Genomic DNA, 19,052 nt, shown 5'->3' with positions numbered 1-19,052 from the left:
GTAGCCATGATGATGTTATAAATGTAGTCCGTTAATTAGCCTCGTTACAATTTGATATGTCTACTTTATATTCTATTTGATTGAATTTCGTCGATTGTTTTACGATCATCATCAACTTCACATTCGCAACATTCATCGATATACAAACAATGCGACTCATAATTTAGCTCAGTTTATTTTATCATTTTTGTCATCATTATATTTTGCTTATAATTTTGCTCATTTTCCTTTTCACCTTTCTTCTTACAAAATTTTAATCTCTATAGTCCATATATATTTTTAAAAAAATTAAAATTATTATCAACATCGGATCAATTGTCATTGTTGATTTATGTTTAACTCTAAAATTTCCTAATAACTACTTTCGATCTCCTAGTTTGTATTTCAGAGTTTAATGATTTAATAGTTAAAATAATAAAAGAAAAAATTTGAAGGACTAAAACATTAACACCTAAAAGTTAATTGATCAAAATATTAACTACTATTATGAGTTTAACGCTTAAGTGATAAAAATTAATGTCCTAAAAACTGAGTAATCATTTAGATAATTTGCCCCATACAATAGTTAAATAAAGTAATTAGAAGTTGGATGATTTTTCTACGCTCAATGAGCACAACGATCTCAACTAACGATAACTACCATTAATTTAATTTATAAGAATTTAAAATTCTAAAGGGTTTAACGTATAATTATAAATTAGTTAAAAAATTAAAGGTAAATAATTTAAAATAAAAGGGTAAATTAAACTACTGACCACCTAACTATTACCTCTTTTCATTTTGACCATCATTTTTTAAATTTTACAATCAGGTCACTCAACTATTTAAATGCATTCAATTAAGCCACTTGTCGTTAATATTTAACGGAGAAGCTCATGTGGCAGTTAAAATATTTGGTATGATTAAACATTTAGTCATTGTTACTTATATATTCTATCAATTTAGTCCTAATCATAATAAATAAAATAAGAAAATTGATTTTATTCTAACATATATAATTATGATATATACATAAATTATTATTTAGCCATCAACCCCGTCTTTGCCGTTATAAATTCAAACACTATATCATTCAACATATAAATATTGATTCAACAACTTTTTTTAGGTTTACTTTAATGTAATATGTTCATTTTGTACTTTATAAAATTATTAGAAATTATATCATCACAAAATAATGAATTATGATAATAATAAAGAAAGGAAGTACATAATAATAAAAAGGTTATCATTATAAATCATTTAATTTTTTGGATTTTGGGATGCGGTCAAATGGTTGAGAGTTATCTTAGAACATATATTATCTTGTACTTACTCCAAATTAATATAAATTTAAAAGTTTTTTCTTATCACAAATAGAGAAAGTTTTTCAACTAAAAAATATTAATTATGAATTTAATCACTTAACTATCACTTTGGTTATGTTAGGTTATTTAATTATTTGTTTTTCAAACTCTTCACTAATGTTAGGTTTCGATTTCATTTTGATAATATATTGTTAAAAATTAATAGAACAATTGACTTGATTTTTTTTTCAATGATGATGTAGCATTACCTTATGGTGACATGTTAACATCACCGTTAATTTTTTAAAGATTGTTGATCAAAAGAAACAAAAAAATGTAATGTTAGTGATGATTTTGAAAAAAAAAACTTGGTGACTAAAATGAAACAACACGAATAATTAGGTAACTAAATATCTAATTTACCTTATATTTTATTCAACTTGAATATTTACTGCAATTATTTTTTTAAATTCTATCATAAAATCAATTTCCTTAATTTTTTTATACTTTAATCAATACTTTATTCTCAAAATACTTTTATAAAAAAATAAAATTATAAATATATCTAATAATTTTATATAATATTTAATTTTAATAAATTAAAATTATGACCAAATTAATAGAATATATAAGTAATAGTGACCAAATGTGTAATTATACCAAATATTTTAACTGCCACATCAATTTTTCCATTAAAATATTAACAAGTGGCTTAATGAAATACATTTAAATAGTTGAGTGGCCTGATTAACAAATTTTAAAAAATGATGGTCAAAATGAAAATGGGAAATAGTTAGGTGGTCACTAATATAGTTTACCCTTTATTTTAAATAATTAACCTTTAAATTTTTTAAGTAATTTATAATTGTATATTGAACCCTTTAGAATTTCAAATTTTATAAATTAAATTAATAGTGTTCATCGTTAGTGGTCCTTATCAGTACTCGTCAAGCACTGTAAAATTTTCCTTAAAAGCTACTATTTAATATTCAAAATATAATACTAATAAATTCTTGGCTATTGGGCCAAATCCTCAAAACCTTACTAACTCTAATCATATATTATCCAAGCTCAAAGTTCCAATTTTGTCTCACATTTTAGCCCAAATTTAAATTTATAATTGGACTTTGTTACACTTACAACCCAAATTGAATATACAATAGAAAACATATTATGAGAGATAAACAAATTTGGCAATAAATGAAAGAATTGACCCTAGGGATAGGCATGAGACCCGAACTCGACGAGTTCCGACCCGACTCGACCCGATCAAGTTGGGTTTTTTTTAAAAAATTGGGTTCGGGTCGGGTTTTTTAAAGGTGATGTTCGGGTCGAAAAATATATACCCTCTATATATTATTTTTTCAATTAAATCATGTTTTTATTGAATAAAAATAATATTTTTATTATTTCGGGTCGAGTCAGATCGGATTCTGATTTTATCTCAAAAAGTCAGGTCGGGTTTGTGTCGGGTGGAGGGTATATATTTTTCGAGTCTGGTAGGGTCCGGTGATGGATGTAAAATTTTTGGGTCGGGTCAGGTTGGCTGAAACTCAACCCAAACCCGACCCATGCCCATCCCTAGTTGAGCCATTGCCCTTTTCCAGTAGCTTAGACACTCAAGTAACTTACTTCTAACTCAATTTTACCATGTGTAAGTTATTTAGATGAAATGTAGTTGGTTGCACGAGCTTGAAGCATTTCCATGGTAGATGCATGATTTGGGTGTTTCAACATGTTTTCAGACCTATTTGTGACCCCTAATATCATATTAAACACTTAAACATTAGTTGGGGGTCCTACTAAGGGTTTTGGGATAGAAAGATAGGATCTTTCGAGCCAAAACAAAGCCTATCGTAGCAAGCGTATCAATACTATATGAACAATATCGATATTGTTCTTCAGTAAAGCTTAAAATTGGGCAATTTTAAAAAGGGAGTATTGATACTCATTCTTAGAGTATCAATACTGGGGTCCCGATTTTGATATTGGCTGGCTGGTATCGAGTCCAATTAAACATAATACAATTTTGGTATCGATACTCACATCGAACCACCCAGCCAGTATTGATACCAAGGTAGGGGTATCGATACCGTAAGGGGAGCATCGATATCGGGATTATTTTTTAGAAACATCGAACCTAAATTTGGTATTTGTACTTAGTCTAGTATCAATACCCAGAGCCAGAGTATCGATACTCCTCTAGGAGTATCCATACTATTTTATTCAAAGAACCTAATCAATCAGCAGGGTATCGATACCAATGGTTCAGTATCGATACTAAGGGACTAGTATCAGTACTGACGAATAGTTTTAGGTAAATATTTCAATGGATATTAGATCAGACTCGAGGTACCCCAAACACACTCGAATAATAGCAAATAAGACTTCAAGCGATAACAACAAATAATATCATAACAGTAAAAATAATGACAACTAGGTTGATATAAAACTAGCCTTGTTTGACGGGAAACAACCAGGACACTTGAGTTCCTTCTACCAGAATACGATAGTCTTTGGATCCAAGTTAGTGTCATGCACTTAAGTGGCCAACTGGGCATAGATACCCCAAGACTCGATGGAGTAAGTTGTTGGGTGTACGTTTTCGATACAAAATATTGAATCTCACCCTAGGTGTGCTCGATGGTACATCGGCAGTGCTAGAGGGGTACGTGAACTCCGAGATGCAAAATCCCTTAGTCACACCATGATGCCAACCACAGATTAATAGTTTTGTAGTTGTATGTTCAGACATGTTCCACTTTCCATTTCATTTAGTGAATGCATATAGTACATTATAGTATATTATAGTTTTTAGTGAGGCACTGAGCTAGTAAGCTTAGCGTTTAGAATGTGTTTTCGTGCGTAGGTTCTTAGGGGCAATTTGTGGAGAGTTATCATCACCATATATTCCAGTGTAACAAACTAGATTTTCAGAGACCTTCAGAGTACGTCTTGAGTCATCTTTAGAGGGCATATACTATATATGAACCCTTATGTGTATTAAGTTGTAACTCTGATTTTCATTTGGTATTGTATTATTTTGAGATATAATTTGGGAGCTCTCCATCATTTTGTAAACTCATGTTATCTTGTTTTATTTTTATTACTATTGATGGTTTATTTTCAATTATTATAAACACTTTTTAAAGAAAATTTTTGGGTTACTATTTCGGTAGTCCTATGTAACATTGTAATCTATGGACCTTCGGGTCGAACTGGATTAGGGTGTTACATTTAGTGTATCAGAGCATCTAGGTTAAGTCATTCTTAGGATCCGTGGGTTAGAGTCAGTCATTCTCTATATATGTACATGCCTCTAAGGAGTCAATAGTACTATAACAACTGGAATGAAGATAATGACCCTTTTTTCTCTTTCTAATTTCAGATAGAACCCATGGCAGATAATCCATCCCATAGTCAGGACGATAGAGACGAGAGTCTTGCCTCATTAGCGTCAGAAACTAGTGATGAGTTCTTTCTGGATACCTCTCAGTAGGAGACCCTAATAGATGTGAGATTGAAAATATGACATTTTTCAGGGACCTCACCTCCATACTTAAACATATAGCTAGGTCTCTCCCCAGTTCTTCAGCTGCAACACCTACCCTACCAGTACCTCCAGCCCAGTCTGTGGCCAATCCTCATGAGTCCCCAATAGAGTGAATTCGTAGATATAAAATCGTTGAGTTCTTTGGTTTAGAGGATAAGGATTCGATAGCAGCAGAAAAGTGGTTCAGAGAGATGCTCTGTACCCCTAGACAATTGCATCCTACCCCAATGGGTAACCTAAAGTACATTACCTATTTTCTTAAGTGTGACATAATAGATTGGTGGGAGACTTTTGAGATGGTGATGGAGCCAGAGAGACTAACTTAGGAGCAGTTTCTCATCGATTTTAGAGGGAAGTACATCGGCTAGATCTATATAGATGACCTAATGAAGCAGTTTCTGCACTTGACTCAGAGTGATCGCTCAATGTTGGAGTATGAGCAAGAGTTTCTCAGGTTTAGCAAACATGCAACAAAGTTGATATTGTTTGAGAAGTGTCATTGTTACCGGTTTAGATAGGGCCTTTTTGGTGATATATTGACCCGCCTTGCAGCTGATCCTCCCAGGTTCTTCTCTCAGCTAACCCGTCAGGCAAATGAAGTTGAGAGGGCTTTGGAGTGGTAATCTAGATAGTCCAGTGATGTGAAATGATTGTTTAGGAGAGCCACTGAGTCAGTAAGACCTTCTCAAACTCTAACCAAGAGGGTGAAGGACAATCTAGGTTTTTCGAGGCTTCAAGTATCTCAGTCTAGGAAGACTAGCAGAGTTTAGGTCATGAAGGTAGATCTGACTCAAGTAGGAGACCACTGAACATAACTTCGAGGAGTGTTTCCAGTGAACATCTAGAGGGTACACATATACCACATGTACTCGGTATAGGAAGAGATATTCGGGGACATGTTGGTTGGGATTCATAGGTTGTTATAGTTGCAGCTTTATGGATCATTTTGCCAAAGACTGTCTAAGAGCTTAGAGTGTAGCATCAATAGTGACTCAGTGTTCAGTACCATTAGTGCAGAGAGGCCGAGGGCCAGCTAGAGATAATAATGTTTTGTCTAGATAGCAGAGCCATTGGACAACTAGATCAGTGATTGGTGTAAAGCCGAGAGTAGCCTCCAAACAGTATGCGGTGAGAGCCCGAGAAGAGGTTGATGCAACAGATGTCATATCAGGTACATTTACATTCTTTTCCTTACTAGTCACTTCTTTGATAGACTCTGGTTCTATCCACTCTTACATCTACTCTGACCTAGTTCAAGAGATAAAAATTCTAGCAGAGGACTTGGAGTTAGGTGTTTGAGTCTCAAACTCCCTAGGTTTAAACGTCCTTGTGGATAAAATCTCAAATGGTGACCAGTGAGTATTCAAGATCAGACCTTCCCACATAGATTTGATGGAGTTACCCTTTAGAGTATTTGACATGATTTTGGGGATGGATTAGTTAATCGAGCATGATGCCAGTTTAAGATGCAAAGTCAGATGGCTTAAACTCAGAACAGTCGATGAGATCAAGTTAGTAATGACCAACGAGAGATTCATTCATACAATAATATCTTATATTGTGAAAGCTCAAAGGATGATCAAACGCGAATGTGAGGCCTTCTTGGCTCGTATAGTTGACACTCAAATTTCAACCCTAACACTCGATGATATTCATACAGTGAGAGATTTTCCCTATGTGTTCCCATAAGAATATTTGGGTCTGCCACCCGAGCGTGAGTTGGAGTTTGACATTGAAATAATGTTGGGTTCACCTCCGTTCCCATTGCTCCCTATCGTATGACACCGACAGAAGTAAAAGAGTTAAAGGCTTAGATTCAGGAGTTATTAGAGAAGGGCTTCATCTGATCAACTATCTCTCATTAGGAAGCGCTGGTCTTGTTTGTTAAGAAGAATGATAGGTCGATGAGGATATGCATCGACTACAGGTAGTTGAATAAGTTAACCATAAAGAACTGTTACCCACTCCCTGAGATAGACGACCTTTTCGACCAGTTAAGAGGAGCGTACGCCTTTTCCAAGATTAATTTGCGGTTAGGCTATTATCAGCTAAAAGTCAAATATGTGGATGTGGCAAAGATAATTATTAGGATAAGATACAGTCATTATGAGTTCTTGGTAATGCCGTTTGGACTCACCAACTCCCCGGTAGCATTCATGGACCTAATGAAATGAGTCTTCCATCCATACTTGGATTAGTTTGTGGTGGTATTTATAGATGACATCATAGTGTACTCCTAATCAGAGGACAAGCATGATCAGTATCTCCGTATTGTTCTCCAGATACTTAGAGACAAACAATTGTATGCGAAGTTTGGGAAGTGTGAATTTTGGCTATAAAAGGTTTCTTTCTTGGTTCATGTTGTATCAACAGATGACATCATAGTAAACCCCCAGAAAATTTGAGCCATAGTAGAGTGGGAGACACCTAAGAATGTGTCAGATGTGTGTAGTTTTTTTAGTTTAGTTGGGTACTATCACTAGTTCATTCAAGATTTCTCGATGATAGCAGCCTTATTGACCAAACTAGTTTAGAAAGGAGTCCCCTTCATTTGGAATGAGAAATGATAAGAAAGCTTCGAGCAGTTGAAGATCATCTTAACTGAAGCCCCTATGTTAACCCAACCAGAGTCGGGTAAAAACTTCACGGTTCTCAGTGATGCTTCATTGAATGGTCTTGGATTCATTTTGATTTAGGAGTGTAAAGTTGTTTCTTACACATCCCGACATATTAAACCTCATTAACATAACAATCCTACCCATGGCTTGGAGCTAGCAGTCATTGTGTTTGCCTTAAAGATTTGGCGACACTACCTAGTTGGTGAGTAGTGTCATATATTCACCGACCACAAAAGCCTCAAGTATCTTCCTACTCAAAAGGAGTTAAAAATAAAAAAAAAACATATGGGTAGAATTTCTTAAGTATTACGACTGTGTGATAGACTACCACCCAAGAAAGGCTAATGTTATAGCAGATGCCTTGAGTAAGAAGTCATATAAGAGTTGTGGGCCCTTCTAGCATGGTTGAGTTTTTCCAGTGATGGTGGGTTGTTAGCCCAGTTATGAGTTGAACCAGAATTGGTAGGTGAAACCAAGACACAGTAGAGTTCAGATGACTGGTTCAGAACTCGGCTTGAACAGGTCTGTCAAGGCGAGGCCCTAGTTTTCAAGTTGTACGATGGAAATGTGTTATACATTAGATGTCATTTGTGCGTACCCACGGATGCTCATTTACGTAATAAAATTCTCTATAAAGTGCATTGTAGTCCACTCTCAGTACAGCCAGGTAATAAAAAAAATATCAGGAGATTCACTGATTGTTCTTTTGGCTGGGTATGAAAAAGAAAGTGTCAGAGTTCGTCTCTAGATGTATAGTGTGTCAGCAGGTTAAGGAGGAACATCAGGTTCCTTCATGTTTTCTACAACCCACTTAGATTCCTCAGTGAAAATAGGACAGGATGACTATGGACTTTGTGATCGGGTTACCAATGACCAGACATAGACACGATGAAGTTTAGGTCATAGTAGATCGTATAACCATATCAGCTCACTTTCTTCCAGTTAGAATGTATTTTACCCTAAAGAGGTTAGTTCAGTTGCACATCTATGAGATAGTTAGATTGCACGGTGTACCAACCTCTAGCATATGGGATAGAGATCCTCAATTCATTTATCTCTTCTGAGAAACCCTCTATAAATCCTTAGGCACCAAACTACACTTTAGCACAACATTCCATCCTCAGACATATGGTCAATAAGAGTGAGTTATCCAGATCTATGAGAACTTGCTCAGGTGTACTATCATTGATTTAGAAGTTAGTTGGGAGGACTACTTAACATTAATGGAGTTTATCTACACAACAACTGTCAGTCGAGCATCTAGATGGCTTCATATGAGGCCTTGTATGGGCGCAAGTGTGGAACTCCTCTATGATGGAAAGAGCTCAGTGAGGGTAAGATAGTTGGCCCATATTTGATCAAAGAGACAAATGAGAAAGTTTGATTAATCCATAACCAGTTAAGAGAAGCTTCAGATAGGCAGAGGTCTTACGCAGACCTGAAACATAAACACATTGAGTTCGTAGTTAAGGATAAGGTGTTCCTCAAGGTTTCCCATTGAAAGAGAGTGCTCCGCTTTGGGCTCAAGGGAAAGTTAACCTCGTGCTCTATAGGACCTTATGAGGTACTTGATAGTGTCAGACCAGTGGCTTACAAGTTAGCCTTACCACCAGAGTTAGAGAGCATCGACAATGTATTCCACGTATCTATGCTAAAAAATATCACTCTGACTTTCACACGACATACCCTTATAGCAGATAGAGGTCAGTTTAGATATGACCTATTCGGAGGAAATAATCAGAATCTTGGCAAGTAAAGTGAAAGAGTTAAGGAACAAGAGGATTCCTTTGGTAAATGTGCTTTGGAGGAACCATGGCGTCGAGGAGGTAACTTGGGAATCAGAGGAGGACATGCGGCTTCAGTACATTTACCTTTTCTATCCAGGTAAATTTTGAGGATGAAATTTTTATTAGAAGGGGATAGTTGTAATGCCTCAGATTTTGGGTTAGGAGTTTTAGGCTAACCCGAGATGAACCTTGGATTAATTCTTAGCTTGAAAGAAGCCTTGACCCAAATTAAAATAGAATTAGGCTTGAGTTAAGCCTAACAATGGGGAAAATGGCATTTTAACTCCCCAACCAAAATCATTAGGAACAAAAGTGTAATTAGACCATGGTTTAAAATTAAAGCTAAAAATCAATAAAAGAATGTGATATCATGTCTATAACCCCCATCCCCATTTGTTCACCAACTCTTGTTTTCTTCTATTATTTCCTATTCATCTTCTTCTTCACAGTAATTCCAAAAGATATAAACTTTATAGATTTCTAAGTGTTTCAAGATCAAGATAAGGTAAGAATCAACATCTACATATTCATAGCTTCATTTTTTTAAGCTCCCAAAGAAAAGGTTTGGTTATGGTTTTGGAAATGGTTTTAGGAGGGTTTAGAGAACCCTTTAGTTCCAATTCATTTTTCAAGAAGCTTAGACCTTTATAAGTGTTTTTAAACCTTTCTAAACCCCTAGAATAAGATGGTAACCCATGCATTTGTTTTTGCTTAGAGAAAGAGGTTGGAGAAAGCTCTAAAGCTAGGGGAAGGAAAAACTTACCTTAAGTTAAACCATTGTCCCTTTCCAGCAGTTTAGACACTCAGGTAACCCAATTCTAACTCAACTTTACCAGGTGTAAGTCACTTAGATAAAATGTAGTAGGTTGCATGAGCTTAAAGCATTTCCATGGTAGATACATGATTTGGGTGTTTCAACATTTTTCAGACCTATTTATGACCCCCCCTAATATTATATAAAACACTTAAACATTAGTTGGGGACCTCACTAGAGGTTTTGGGGTAGAAATATATGATCTTTCGAGCTAAAATAGATCTTTCTGTAGTAACGGTGTTGATATTGTATCAATAGTATCGATATTGTTCTTCAGTCAAGCTTAAAATTTGGCAATTTTAAAAGGGGAGTATCTATACGATACTAAGATAGGGGTATCGATACCCCAATAGGAGTATCAATACCGAGATTATTTTTCAGAAACATTGAATCTAAATTTGGTATCGGTACTCAGTCCAATATCAATAACCAGAGCCAGATTATTGATATTCCTCCAAGAGTATCTATATCATCTTATTCAAAGAACCTAATAAGTCAGCAGAGTATCGATACCAATAGGCGGGTATCGATACCAATGGTTCAATATCGATACTAAGGGTCCAATATCAGTACTGATGGACAATTTTAGATAAATAATTCAAGGGATATTAGATTAGACCCAATGTACCCCCAAACACACTTGAATAATAGAAAATAAGACTTCAAACGATAACAACAAATAATATTAGAACAGTAGAAACAATAACAGATAGGTTGACATAAAACTAGACTTGTTTGATGCTCGAGAAACAACAAGGACACTCGAGTTCTTTCTGGAAGAATACGATAGTCAGTGGATTGAAGTCAATGCCATGTGCGCAGATTCCCCAAGACTCGACGGATTAAGTTGTCGGGTGTATGTTTCTGATGCATAATTTTTGATCTCAACCTAAGTGTGCTCGAGGGTACATCGGTAGTGCTAGGGGAGTGCGTGAGCTTCGAGATGCAACATCCCTTAGCCGCACCATGATGCCAGCCACATATTAGTAGTTTAGTAGTTGTAAGCTCAGACATGTGCCACTTTCCATTTCATTTAGTTAATGTATATAGTATAATACAATTTCTAGTGAGGCATTGAGCTCGTAAGCTCGGCGTTCAGAATGTGTTTCCATGCACAGATTCTTAGGGGCAATTCGTGGGGAGTTATCATCACCAGATATTTCAATGTAGCAGACTATATTTTCAGACACCTTCAGAGTACGTCTTGAGTCATCTTTAGAGGGAATGTACTATATATTAACCCTTATGTGTATTCAGTTGTAATTCTAATTTGTATTTGGTATTGTATTATTTTGAGATATAATTTGGGAGCTCCCAATCGTTTTGTAAACCCAGATTATCCTGTTTTATTTTTATTATTATGTAAGGTTTAATTTTAGTGATTATAAATAATTTTGAAAGAAAATTTTGGGTTACTATTTTGGTAGTCCTGTGTAACATTGTAATCCAAGGATCTTCAGGTCGAATTGAATTAGGGTGTTACATTTCAAGTTAATTTGGATTTTGAATTATTTTTTATAAATTGTTTTGACAAATTCAATTCACTCCAAAATTAATTTTACAATTTATTGTTATATCAAAATCTTAATTTAATAGAAATTAAATTTTAATTCATGTTATCTCAAGAGGGATGATCTTACTATTTATAGACTAAGGTTACCCAGTAAACCTAGCGTTATAACTTAACCGGTTAAAATAACAAAAAGTCGCAACCTATAATATTATCCAGGAAACCAGGTTTGTATTACTTTTTCAAAATATACATGGTTTTAGCCTATAACTTAACCAATAAAAACCAATAAGGCGCAACCAGTAACGTTACTCATGCAATTGAATTTTGAATAGTTTATAATAATACAAGAAAACATTCAATCTTTTAAATATTGATACTTAATGCACGATGATCGATACTTTTAAATAATGTAAAAGTTTAAAATAAGATCGAAATTTAAAATATCGATACATATATGATAAGTTCGATACTTTGGATTTAAAAATATTTTCGATATATATAGTACCGAAACATTTCATCATGAGGGTTGATACTTTTGGTTAAAAATTATTGATGAGACCAGTTCAAAATTTTAAATATCGATACTTGTGGTATAAGTTTCGATAATTTAGTTTGAAAATTTTGGTAAATTTTAGTTTCTATGCAATTAAAGATTACTTAATAGGCTTTAGCAGAGGAAAGAAAGAGTCACATGCATTACAAATTTAACACTGGCTTGAGTCCACGGGAAAGAAAGAAAGCTTAATTCATAAAAAATAGAATATTTACTGTGTTCCTCAAAATAATCTTTATTGTGTATGAAATGGAATATTTATTGTTTGATTCACATGTATTGTGCAGAGAAATGCAATAAGAACCAACTTCAACATCAATGGAATACTAGTCACAGCACTATAAAAAACAATATCAATTTCGATATCTATTATTTATCTTACCTTCTTCTTTTTCAGCGGTGCAGGACAATCAGAACCAACTTCATCATCAATGAATATATTAGGTGTCCTAAATTCAAAATCAGACACATCCCCAATTTGATCGCCTTTCGATGGTCATCTACCTTCTCTTTCACCTTTACTCCATCGAACAATCGTTTATTGGTTTTTTCGATATCATCAATATTTTTCAACTGATCTAATGTAACTCTTAATCTCATTCATTTCTACCCTAAATTCTCTACCTTCTCTTTCACCTTTACTCCATCGAACAATCATTTATTGGTTTTATCAACTCAATGAACAAATTTTTTTTTCTTCAATTTCACCAACACAATACTTCATCTACTTTATTTCACCCCTCATTTTAGCAACTTCATCCAACCGTCAATCCAATTTTGCATTAATATTTTCCTCATACTCATTTCCATCAAACTTAAGGGTCTCAATCGCATATTCAATTCTAATTTGTCTATAAAAAACCTCAGAAATAATTCATCTAATATGCACCAACTCAAACATAAATAATTCAAGTTTCTTTATCATCACCATTTCATTCATACAATTCCCCTTATCCAAATCTTTCTTTTTAATATTCTCTTCCTCCATGGGAAGAATCTTCAAAACTAAAATACAATATTAAACAAAGTTGTTCAATGCTTAATAATGATAGCTTACTTTTATTACATTTTCTTTATTTTTGGGTCTTTCAACTTTCAATTTTTCCATAATTCGAACCACATCTTCCTTTCCTCATGTAAGATTGTGTGGCAACTCGATTTTTTTGTAGGCACACTTACATAATTCGACCAGAAATCAAACAATACAACCTGCATTAGAAAATAACTTAATTAATTTATCTCTACAATTCAGTTTAAATAAGTATTATAAATAAAGACATCTTTAATACTCATTTTCCTTTAATATTGCAATGCAACCTTTTAGGATATGTGTGGTTTTTGGGCTTCCGAAAGCTAACTATTCCATCTATCAATGACAAATTTCGCCTAATTAGTTGACCTTTTATCTTTTTGTCATACGACAACTTCAACTTGTCCTTGCTCTGGTATGAATCACCTGTCGGACAAAGAAATATTACAACAATGTAAAATAACACTCTCGACTTCAGTTGATCTCCATCATAATCATCGCTTCTTATCTCTCCATCGAGATCAACTAATGTAACCTTAGTCTTTATATTATACATCGTGCTATGTTTTTTTTTCAATCCCACCTCTCAATTACTTGTTCGACACCAATCCCTTTATTTTTTTAGCCTTAACACCATTACAACTTCCTAAACCCCCAGAGGAACTGAACATCCATTGAACCTAATTCTACTGTTTTCTATATCAAAATTTTGTATCAACTCCTGACATAACTCCATACGAATTGGTTGTGTCATTATTCCAACCAAAGTCTCAAATCCTATTTCTTTTACAACATTTTGTTTTTCCATTCCTTTCAACTCTCTCATCAAATCACGCAGTCTTATCAAGCTACATCTTGTCGAGACTTCCTACATTTATTAAAAAACAAAAAACAAATGTAATGTTATGTTCTATATAACCGTTATAAAAAAAAGTTACAAGTTTAACTAGTTATTTAATCGTGAAAGTATAAGGAGTATCTTCTTTTCTTGTGAATTCCTTCATGCAATATATACTTATTTCTATTTATTTGACAATTTTACATAAGGTTTTTTCTTCTCTTCTGTCACAAATTCCATTTCACATACGCTTCTTTTCTCACCTGCAATCAACTTTTCTTTATCAATAATGTTTGTAATACTCCTTTGTAATTGTCATCATCTTTTACGTTAACCTTCTCATTTCAATTTACATACCGAACCAACTTTTTTATTGTCATCTCCCTTAAACCATCTACATTCGCTCAAATTGTAAACATTTCAAATTTTTCATCGATATAAACTTCTTAAATACTTTTAATCAATAACCACCATTCAAACAAGTGTTAGACAAATACATGGTTACTTACTAAAAGTACACACACAGACATATATATATATATATATATATATATATATATATATATATATATATATATATTGATGAATGAAAGTTTAAGTAATTTGGAATTTACTCGAACTTTCAACTTAGTTTAAACTTTTGCATTCTTGAAGTTTTCAAATAAAAGTATTTTTGAAGCTCGGCTCAACTTAGTTTAATCAAGTTACTTAGAGCAGATAAGGGAAATTGTAATTAAAAGTTTGGATTTGATGAATGAAAGTTTAGTTAAAAAAATGATGCTAGTTCTTGTACTTCGTTTAATTTAAGATTAAATGCTCTGCTTAAAATGTTTAAAATTAATTTCCGCTGCTTCGTTTATTCAAATTTTTTAGTCCAATCGTAATTGATAATGATTTTGGTGAAAATACAAACAATATCAATAGTTAGATTAGGGATTCTCAAGTCTTAGTCTTTTGGGGATATATTTTTTAAGAATAGGAGTAAATCTCAAACTTCATTTAAGCTCGTGGAGTGGCAACATATTTTGACCAAATTTAGGAGATTCAACACAGATACCTTTACTTTTTATTTGGTTTTTCGGTGATTTAACTGTAGTGGTGTTGTATGAAAGCACATCTCAAGTGTTTTTGGTTCTTTAACGGTGAAAATGCGGTGGTAAGATGGAGCAACTGGACAAATATAGGATAGCAGAAACTGATGTGACAAAGGTACGCCCATGTAGATTGTTCTAAAGGGAGCCAGGAAGGTTAATCATGTGATGGGATTTTGGTTTTGGTTTTGGTTATTGTAGCGGGAGAAGAAGCGTGAGTCTTTGATGGCTGCTCCTATTGAAGGATCTTGTGGTGGAGCTTCAAATGATATCCACAATAATGTCAACTTTAAAAAAATAATAATAATCATGGACAAAATACTCTTACCAGTCTAAAACCAAGTTATTCAAATGTTGTTTTGCCTTTACAATACAATTCAAATGAGCATCAGATATCTAATTCAAGATTCCCTGAAGTTGCAAACATTGGCTCAAATTTTCATGAGGCTGACTCTTCTTTGCATGCGGGTGTGCATTCCGATACGAGTTTGTTTAACTTGAATGATGTAACACCCCGATTTCCCCCCAAATTAGAAACCTTAAAATTTGGGGGAAATTGTTCAAATCCCTAAATTAGAATACAGGGTTAATTTGGAATTTTCAATAATTTTAATGACCTTTATGCAAAATGATAAAACCTGATGTTCATTCCAAATTCGTAATGGATTTAGGGACTGAGCTTGTGAATAACTCTTTCTTGTTTTAAACACAAACCCAATCCTCCTTTTCATTTAACACGAGCGGCGCTGCTCTCTTTTTTATTATTTTATTATTATTTATTATCATTATTCTTTCTCTGTTTTCCTTCTACCATTCCTGCTACCATCGTTCACTGTTCTCATCTTCTCTGTGCACCGCCATTCAGGGCGTGGTGTATCTGCGGTGAAGCCATCCATCGCTCCGTTGTTCCCTCGTCATGAATTTCCCCTTGCTTGGTCGTTCGTTCATCGCTCACTTTTTCTCAGTTATAAAATCGTGAGTTGCGGCACCGCCACACTCCGAGCTGGTGATCGTTTGACAGTGGCTTCGGGTGGAAGCGTTTCCAGCGTGATTTCTTCGTCAGGATGGTGCTGTCGCAATTTGGCAGCACTGGTTTTACCATGGAAGCTCTCTGTCGCTCATAGGCGGCCCTTTGTTAAGTTAATGTCGACTGTATAAGGCCAGGAGAGGCCATTCGTGCATCATCATCGGCTATTTGGTTTCTGCCAGTGTCGTTCCGTCGCCGTCAGCCCATATACGAATCGAACTCCGATGCCTGGTTCCCTTGTTTCGAACCGGATATTAAATAAATAATATTGTTTAGCATCGTTTTGTCGTATTGTCATCACCATTTTTTTGGATTAATTAGATATAAAAACAATTATGATTTTATTTTTAGAAAATTGGTTTTTTATTTAATTTTGTTTAATTTGAAATTTGGGATCGCCATCGATTTTTAGGTTAAGTTTGGTAGACGGAATATCTAAAAATGTATTTTAAAATAATTTTAAGAAAAAATATTTTAAAGAGGAAAATTGGTCTGTGTATTACAATAAATTTATTTTTAAGGTTTCGGGAATCGGTTACGCCTGGGGAATGATAAGTATCCTCACAACACCCATAATCGGTACCTTCGATTATATACTATCTAAAATGGTGGAATTTTACGAATTTGAAATCGAAACTTAAATTACGATCCTTTTATTTCGATTAATTTTAAATTGAGTGAATTTATTTTTAAAATGTCTGACTCGATAAAAGAAGATTTAATTCACTCGATTTTATTTAAAAAATGTGTCCCCTTACTACGTGAATTAACAGAAATTGGAATTCATTCATTTTGAACGCAATTTCGTTAACTCGCGACGCGAGACAACATTACCTTTGAATATTTTGAAAAAACGAGAAGGCAATGTATGTTTCACGAATACAACAATAATAAATTATACATATAAAATAGATGAAATATTATGTAACAAATAAATAAATAAACCAAAATAACAAGATACTAAAATAAATAAAGCGCACAATGAATATTTATTTATAAAATTAACTTCATTATAAAAAGTACGAAAATACATATAAATAACACATTTATTTAAATTAAAATACAGTACATTCATTCTATAATAAATCATAAAGTATAAGTAAATAACAAAATAATATTAAAACCAATTTAATCGAATAACACTCGAAAGGATACCCAAATGTTTAGAAGTCTTCTCTAAATTAATTGAACAATCAAATATTTTAAAAGAAAATATGATTACTAAAACATCAAAACATATTTTGTAAACGCAACCTATATATATAAAACATTGGTAACGTAAATGTAATATACAAACTCATACCATAACAACGAGCCATTATGACGCAGGGCCCTCATTGAGGCGGAATTGGCCAAATAATCCATGCGGGTGGATTATTTGGCCCAATAGGCTACTCGGACTTTTAATTTTATATCTACAATAAATGTAACATTGCCTAGGGAACTTGTCATATCAACATGACGAGTTTTATGAGATATAATTTTTTAATGGGCAGTGTCAGGTGGGTTTCACAGCCTGAATAATTTTAATATATTTGTTTTAAAAGTTTTTAAAACAAATGAAAAAAATAATATTTTAATACTCATGGAACTCGTCACGCCGGTGTGACGAGTTTCAACGGAAAAACAAATTGTCTTCCCTTTAAGTTGTGCACATCATCTTCAATCTCTTACATAACACACTCCTTTCATCTGTTACACAAACACACTCCTTTTATATTCATTCTCTAACACAACAAACTTCTTTCATCTAACCAAAAACATTTCAAGTAATGAGCAACAAATTCTTCACATTTGTCCATTATAATGGAGAAATTCTATAAATTGATGTTGGTGTTGTGTTTAAGTCACACGTGCCCATCAATGTGATGTTCCCTGTAGATGTATCTCATCGCCAAATGAAGCAAAAAATTGAGAGAAAACTTGGAGCTTTTGTTTCATGTTTAAGTTATCGACACCTAATCTCCTCAAATCCAATGACATATGGAAAAGTTCAGCTTGATGATGATGACGATGCTGTTGTTATGGTTAAACTTCGTCAATCATCAAAATAATAATATGGTGGAGATGTACGTCGAAACCATGAATGCAACTAATATTTCGACGTCATCAGTACCATCTCGAAGAACAGAAGAAGCATGACCCTCTGAAGCATATGCAAGTTATGGTGATGATAACCTTGTTGGACGGTTCGGTGAAAGCCTTGTTGAATTTAGCGAGGATGATGAAGATATTGTTCTGTTGGTTGAGGATGACGACACACCATTAGTTGATGAGTCCGATTTTTTTAGGCTGCTTTAGAGGGACAAGGTTTGGATGTTGAGGCTGATGTATGGGAGGCAGCTGTTTCACAATGTCAATGATTGCAGAATGCTCCAAATGTTTGGGCAATGATAGACCCTCAACTTGAAATACCTCACCATGATTTACATTGGTACCATCATGCAATTGTAATTCATGACATTAACTACGATGTTATACGGAATCCTGAAATATTTGATATGCCAGAGTTATGTGTTGCCCACTGGGGTTATTCAGATATGCGGTCATCTGAGTTGGCTATTGGGTCTCAGTTTGAAACAAAAAAGAAGCACAACTAGCAATCAAGGAGTATTACATCAAAGCTCATCTTCAATTCTATGTCGTAGAGTTGGATCAAAAGACTTATTTCGTAAGGTGTATACACCATGATGTTGGTTGTAAATAGAGGATACGAGTATCATACCTACAACGGAAGATGTTGTGGGAAGTCACAAGGTTCAATGCAGAACACGAATGTACAATGACCTCCTTGACACAAGACCACAAACATTTAGATTCGGATGTCATATGCTCTTATGTGAAGCTGTTGGTGGAAACAAATCCAAGAGTGCCCGTTTCTGTGTTAGTGGTATCCATTCGAAATACATTTGGTTATATGCCGACTTATTACAAGGCATGGA

The sequence above is a fragment of the Hibiscus syriacus genome, unplaced genomic scaffold (assembly GCF_006381635.1).
Source record: "Hibiscus syriacus cultivar Baekdansim isolate YM2019G1 unplaced genomic scaffold, ASM638163v2 tig00111662_pilon, whole genome shotgun sequence".
Taxonomy (NCBI): domain Eukaryota; kingdom Viridiplantae; phylum Streptophyta; class Magnoliopsida; order Malvales; family Malvaceae; genus Hibiscus; species Hibiscus syriacus.
Note: the sequence above shows the minus strand (reverse complement) of the source record.